The following is a 7,843-nucleotide window of genomic DNA, read 5'->3' on the forward strand; positions in this document are numbered from 1 at the left end:
ATCTCACAATGCAGGTAATGATTTACAGGTTGATGATTCAGAGCGCTAGGACTCTCGTACCAGCTGTTTGGTGATCCACAGTTCTTTCGGGGCATTATCATTACTTTATAGCCTTTCAGTATTTACAGATAGTTAGTGCTTTCAGCACTTCAATAGAGGCTTCATAGACTAGAGTAACAGTTAGACAGAGTCTCAGACTTTTCATATTAAGCTATGTTTGCTACAAATATGTTTCAGGATTGTATCAGTATTTCCGCACTTATCATCCAGACTTTTAGTATATCAACATGTGTTAGTTTATCTTCTACATTCAGTATGTTATGATACCATATGTTGATTCAGCCAGCCAGTTGGTTCGCTCGGTCACATGTAGTCAGGCACCGAGTGCCGTGTTACGTCCAGGCCCAGGTTCGGGGCGTGTCAAAGCTTGGTATCAGAGCCAGGTTCAAGAGTCCTAGGGAGTCTATGAAGCCGTGTCTAGTGGAGTTTCCTTTATATGTGTGTGTCAGCCACTCATATAAACGGTTAACCACCAAGACATGCAGGATTGTCTCATTTCTTTCTACTCTTGATCGTGCCATGAAGCTTAGAGCAATAGTTAACTTTCTCTTCTTATCGAATTCCAAACGTATTGGATGCCCAAGCGACACGCGGGAGAAAATCTAAGGTCCTAGAGAGGATAATTGCCCATTGGGGTAAAGTATGGAGTACAGGTTGGTAAATATAAGACTTGAGAGGACGTTAAAAGTGGGATGCAATGGATAGTAACACAGATTAAAGCATAACCTTATCAGAAAGTACAAAAGCAATTATCATGTCTTATGGTTATCAGTTTACCTGAGTTACCAGTTATACAGTCTTTCAGTTAGCAAATTTATGGTTATTCAGTACGCCAATATTCAGTTATATGTTTACCAAATATCCAATTTTTAGTGTATCAAAATTTCTTGTGACTTGTGAGTATACAGTGATGCATATGGTTTCTCAAAAAAATAAATGTGAGTAACAGTGGTTATAGCTAAATCTTCGCATATTATAGGTCCAGATTAAGACCCAAGAATCGCCGGATGGTGCAGTAAGTGATTTATCAGATGATGGTATACTTTGAAAGATAAGTTTGTGCATGGTAGTGTATTCATATGTGTTTTACCTCCTAGAACAACTTCATTTAATTTTTCAGAATGGAGCCACAAGTGGGATGATGATAGTTCAGATGTCAGACCCTAACATTGGTCACTATAGTTTGGACAGAAAAGAGTCTAAGGGTAAAATACCTAGGAGTCAGAAACGTTTGTTATTACCAAAGATGTGATTTCGCACAACTCATGCAAATGAGTAGAAGATATGATGTATGCAATGAGAACCAAGATCAGCCAATAGTGAATTTCAGGGAATGATTTTAAGTTGTTTAGATTTATTCAAATCAGAACTAGAAGTACCACGTTAGTAAGCTACTATAAGACGCAACTATTGATGTAAGATAAAAGATATGGCAGTTCCCCCCTTAGGTTATGTGACTAAGTGATTACCGCAGATGTTTATAGTATGATATGATTTTGTATTGTATAGAAAGTTTGGGGTTAGATATTCTAATTTTGTTTAAGACAGATGAATTCCCTAAGTGTGATCTACGCACATAGTTTAGAAGAAAAAAAGGGATAGCGTGCGACCATAAAATAGGGTCGGATGATAAGGGAAGTTAGAAATAGCCTTATGCTTCACTTTAGTTATTCAAAGCAGAACATGAACACATGACGCTAGCAGGTAGTTAGTAAAAGAATAGTTAGTATGTTTGAGTTGATACAGTGAATTAGCAAATTTCAGTAGAGCTACTAGAGATACAATTTAATTTACTTAGCCAGGTTAACTCTAGTGAGTTGATGACAGTTTGAAATACTGAATGTATGTTAGAACCCAAAGAGTTTAAGTTAAAACCTGAATTACAGTGGCAGTGGGAAATAAATCAGCTAGCAATGAGAGAGCAAACTATAGAAGAATAGCCTTTAGGAATTATCGAAATGTAGTTTCTCCATGATTGATAGTGTGAGCAGAGTTAAATTATTAAGAGTGTGTATGATAGTTGTGAATATATTAGCTTTCCGTTATGTGAATAATTTAGTTTTTTTCCTAGCTCATAAGTAAGTTGTTAGATGAGTCGTCATTGACATAGAGTGCAAAGAATTGCAGAAAATAAAGAAAGTTTTTTTGATCCCGAAAAAAAAAGGAGAAGGATCCGTAAGTATAAGACCTTTGGTCTAAGGGGCGATGTGAAAATTTTCAGTAAGTTCAGTTAGAGAATTGAAACCCGAATAGTTAGAACGGGATATGAAAAAGAAAAATCAGTTCGGTAATGAGGTAAAAAATTTGTATAATTACCACAAGGATTATGTCTAGCACGTGTAAGAAACACAAAGTGATTAGAATGATCACCGAGCTTAGTTATTGATGATAAAGTGATCACAGAAAAGCTGTAAAATCATGCCTATTTATGTGTCACGAGGGTAGTGCCATTGCACGAGACTCTAGTCTTCGGAGTACTGGTTAAAGACTTTGCTCACAACAATTCTATAAGTGTTTTCAGGAAGTTCTTAAGAAGATAAAGTGTGGGAAGTATAACTCATGATTGAGGTAGATAAGAGAACTCTGGTAAAAGAAGTTCACTAGCCAAGATAGGAGTTCGACTTCGAACTCTATAGATGACAGAGTTATTGTCTAGAACATGACTTGTTCCCCCTTAGTAGCCGTTGAGAAGGAGAAACAATTTGATGATCCCTATGTGTTGCAGTTGAAAGAGGATATTCACAAGTATAAGACGATGGCTTTTGAATAAGGGGGAGATGATGGTACTTTGAGGTACTAGGACAAATTGTGTGTCCTGGACATAGATGGACTTAAAGAGGGAAGATCATGTTAGAAGGCCATAATTCTATGTATTCTTTCCATCCAGGTTCCCCAAATATGCATCATGACCAAGGAGATTTATTTGTTGAACGCCATGAAAAAGAATGTCGCACACTTTACGGCCAAGTGTCCGAATTATCAGTAAGTGAAAGTCGAGCAGTAGAAAGCCCAGTGTTTTACCACAGGATACACATATTTTGAGTGGAGATGGTAAATACGGAATTTATAACAGGATTATTTTGCTCATTTTGAAAGCATGATTTTTAAGGGCGAAGGTGTAGTTTGCCAATTAGATGGTTCGAAGTTTGGCAAAGCGGAGTTGTAAGGACCATTTTTGGTCAATCAGTCTATAGATAAAGTTAAGTTGATTAAAGAGCATTTGAAGACGACTCACAGCCGCCAAAAGTCCTATTCGAGTGTGCGAAATAGAGACTTGGAGTTTCAAGTTGATGACTGGGTGTTCCTGAAATTTTCGCTTATGAAAAGCGTTATGAGATTTGGGAAGAAGGGGAAGCATAGTCCCTACTATATTAGGCCATATAGAATCTGCGAAGGATCGGTCAATTAGCTTATGAGTTGGAGTTGCCACCAGAATTAGTGGTGGTATATCTGGTAGTTCACGTGTCATATTATAACATTCAAGTTTCCAGTACTCAGATACACATGTCAGTTCAGTACTCAGATACTCATATCAGACACTCATGTCAGATACTCATGTCAGTTCAATACTCAGCTACTCATGTCAGTCCAATACTTAGATATTCATGCCAGCTTATTACTCTGATATTGATGTTAGTTCAATACTCAAATATTCGTGCCAGCTAAAATATCCATATATCCATGTTAGTTCAGTATTCATGTATCCATGGCAGACCAATATTCAGTCAATGCAGTAGTCATTCAGCTCAGTATCTCAAGAGTTCAGTAGTCATGTATTCATTCAGTTTAGTATGCAAGTATTAATGCAAGTTCATGTTTCCACCAGACCCGTTTAAGTTCCGGAGTTAGCAGAAGTTACAATCAGGACAATCATTCGAGGACGAATAATCCCAAGAGGGAGATAACGTAACACCCCATAAATTCGACTTAGGTATGAATGAGTTAAAGGAGTAGTAAGGTTATATTTGTAGCATGTAAAGTCTCATCGAGATGATTATGGGTGAAAATAGTTGTTTCAAATCAAGATGGAAAGTGAGGTGCATAAGATTTGACAAAATCGACTAAGTTTGCAGAAGGTCTATGTTCCATCAGTGTTTAGTGTACATTTGTAAGGAATTCGGAAAAACTCAAAGCACGAAAGTTATAGACCTTTGAAATAGCTTTCCAACGATATATTATGGAGCCCGAACGGGTATCTGTGCAAAAAGTTATGCGCGTTTTACAGAACACTTGCGCGCCCACTAGCGCGAGACTAGCGCGCCCGCGCTAATGGGGTTTCGTTCTGGCCATTTAGCACGGCCAGTAGCGCGGGTTGGGCCTCCAGGTGCGTGGGGGCGCTAGTGGGGGGGTTATTTTAAGGCTCTACTTCGTCCCCCACATCCCCAAAACATAAAAACTTGCTATAGAAAGGATAACTCTCAAAAACCTAACTCCTTAAGGGTCCTTCCACCACCCAAGGTAAGTTTTAATGGTGATTCTAAGTCAATTTCAATTTCCCAACACCTTATTAACATGGGTAAATCCTCCATATCATTAGATATTCGATTGGGACATCATTTTTGAGAGAAGGAAGCCTAGAACTCGAAATTCAAGGGTTTGAACTTCAAAAAGGTAATGTCTTCACCCTCTAATTGATTATAGCATTGGTTTAATGATTTTAAACCCTAGTTCATAAGATATGAGTTGATGGGTTTGATAGAAAAGCATGAACAATTATAGGTTTGGCTTGTTGATTGTGAATTATTTGTTAAAGGTGTTGTTTATCTTATGGGTGAAGAAGAATGACATTTATTATAACCGTTTGAGACTTTAGAATTTATCTAGGATCAAGAGAATGGCTTGTTGGGTGTAGAAACACCATTAATAAGGACTATGAAGCTTTATGCCACCAAGTGTTTGAGAAAATGCTTAAGTGACCAAAACATGAGAATTTATGCTAATATGGAATCCCTTTGACTTGTATTGATATAGATTAAAGTTGAAAGGGTTGGCGAATGTTGTATTACGCTCAAGAGCAGGAAGTTAAGGTATGTGAGGATAACTCTCTATGTTTGGGAATTCTAATGATTCTCCCTACACTATGTTTCTTTTACGACGTTACCAATTGCCTTAGAAATATAGTTAAGCCTAGTTCCTTGAATAGTTGTAGAACTTCTATTCTCTAGCTTCATAACTCACCCATGACTTTCATTCTGAACGTTGTGAGCTCAGTGCGTATTCAATATAGACTTGGGTTTGATGCCCCAGAGTCTTAGTATAGTTTACTCAATATGCTATATACAGTTTAAATTTCAGTATTCATAATCAGTTCAAGAATACATGTCTCAGTCTAGTCCCATTAAGTATGTCAGTATTATGTAACCCAGTATGATCCAGTATTCCAGTATCATGTAACTCAATGTGATTCACTATTTCACTATCATGTATTGCAGTATGATTCTCAGTTTCTGATTTTAAATTCCTGAATGTTGAACACCTGTATTTGGGCCCGAGGACGTAGTTTATGCTTTATGCATGTTTGGGCCTGAGGCCGTAGTTTATGCTTTATGCATGTTTGGGCCTGAGGCCGTAGTTATGTATACGTATACTTGGGCCTGAGGCCGTAGCTTGTGCACATATATCTTGGGCCCGAGGCCGTAGCGTATTCAGATAAACAGGTTGTTCATCATTTAGAAGAGGGAGTATTCATATCCTTACTTCCTTTATTCTGTTCAGTTATCAGTTATCAATTATCTTTTCAGTTATCAGTTTAGTTATCAGTTATCAGTTATCTTTTCAGTTATCAGTTATCAGTTATCTTTTCAGTTATCAGTTCAGTTACCAGTTCTCACTTCAGTTTCAGTTTCAATAGTTATTATTTCAGTTATCAGCTTAGTTTCAGTTTCAGCATTTATAATTATTTCTTTCAGTTGCTTTACATACCAGTACAATTCATATGTACTGAAGTCCCTTTTGCCCGGGGCCTGCATCTCACAATGCAGGTAATGATTTACAGGTTGATGATTCAGAGTACTAGGACTCTTGTACCAGCTATTTTGTGATCCCCAGTTCTTTCGGGGCATTATCATTATTTTACAGCCTTTTAGTATTTACAGATAGTTAGTGCTTTCAGTACTTCAATAGCGACTTCATAGACTAGAGTAACAGTTAGACAGAGTCTCAGACTTTTCATATTAAGCTATGTTGGCTACAAATATGTTTCAGGATTGTATCAGTATTTCCGCACTTTGATTTATATCATCCAGACTTTCAGTATATCAGAATGTGTTAGTTTATCTTCTGCATTCAGTATCTTATGATACCATATGTTGATTCAGCCAGCCAGTTGGTTCGCTCGATCACATGTAGTCAGGCACCGAGTGCCATATTACGTCCAGGCCCAGGTTCAGGGCGTGACATCCCTTTACCGTCATTATCTGTTAAATTTATGTTTTTATTGTTTTCTCGTATATGATATAACTGCACAAGTTTATATTGTTGTCGTATCCTAGCCTCGTCACTACTTCGCCGAGGTTAGGCTCGACACTTACCAGTACATGGGGTCGGTTGTACTGATACTGGACTCTGCACTTTCTGTGCAGATTTCAGTGCCGGACCTCGTGAGTAGAGTTTGGGTTGCTGCCTTCAGTCCACGGGAGACCCAAGGTAGATCTGCCGGCGTTCGCAGACCCTGGAGTCCCCTTCCCTCTATTTTTGATTTCCTGTCTCTTTTCATTTCGAGAACGGGTGTATCTCTTTTCAAACCAGTATTTGTAGAAATTCTAAGACGTTCGTGGATTGTGACACCAGATCATTGGGGTAGTCATGTATTAGAGTTGTTGAACTTTTATAAAGCTTCTGCACTTTATATCTATTTAGATTTAGTTACTATTTATTTATATTTTGATTAATAATTAATGTGTTAGAGTTATATCTGTTGGATTGCCTAGCTTTCAAGAGTTGGCGCCATCACGATCCCGACGGTGGGAAATCCGGGTCGTTACAGATCCAACCACGAATTTGAAGGTCATCAAAATCCAGTTCTAGATCTCTGGCCTAAACGTACAACATTATGTCATGAAGACATGGCATTAATAGCAATTAAAGTTTATATATGCAAAGATGGAGTCTGGAATCAAAATATGGTTCTTTTGGACTCAAAGAACAAAAATGTGTAGAAAAAACACATAGTGACCAAAATATGTATAACATCTTTTAAGAAGACGCTATACGTTAACGGCCATTTGGCCAGTTAAGTATAGCGTCTTTTTAAAAGACGCTATATTTGAATTAAATAAAGCGGGAAGTATAGCGTCTTTTATTAAGACGCTATAGGTATAGCGTCTTAATAAAAGACGCTATAGGTATAGCGTCTTAATAAAAGACGCTATACATATATAAATATCGTCTTCCCCACAGCAACAAAACAAAATCGTCACCCCCGAGTTTTAAAATCAAAGCGGTCCCCCCCCCTCCCCCCCAATTTTTAGTGAAAAAAAACTTGAGTGAAGCCCACCCGTCCCACAAAAAGTAAAGATTCTCGGTCCCACATCCTAACTAAGACGTTATCTCGTAATGGGTTGCTCATTTCGGTTCCAAATCACAAAATCTTCAACTTTCTAAAAACCTTAAATCTAGGTATTCCGACTTAGTTTTTGTTAAAAATTGTTTAAAAAATGCATATTACTTGTGTTTTATGTGCTCTATGTTATTTTGTGATTGTTTTGCGATTTAACTAATTTATTGTTTTTTATCCGGACTATAGTATTAGTGTGCTAAAACAATTCGTAAAATAGAGAAATCA

This window comes from Nicotiana attenuata, chromosome 1, assembly GCF_001879085.1.
Source record: "Nicotiana attenuata strain UT chromosome 1, NIATTr2, whole genome shotgun sequence".
Lineage (NCBI taxonomy): Eukaryota > Viridiplantae > Streptophyta > Magnoliopsida > Solanales > Solanaceae > Nicotiana > Nicotiana attenuata.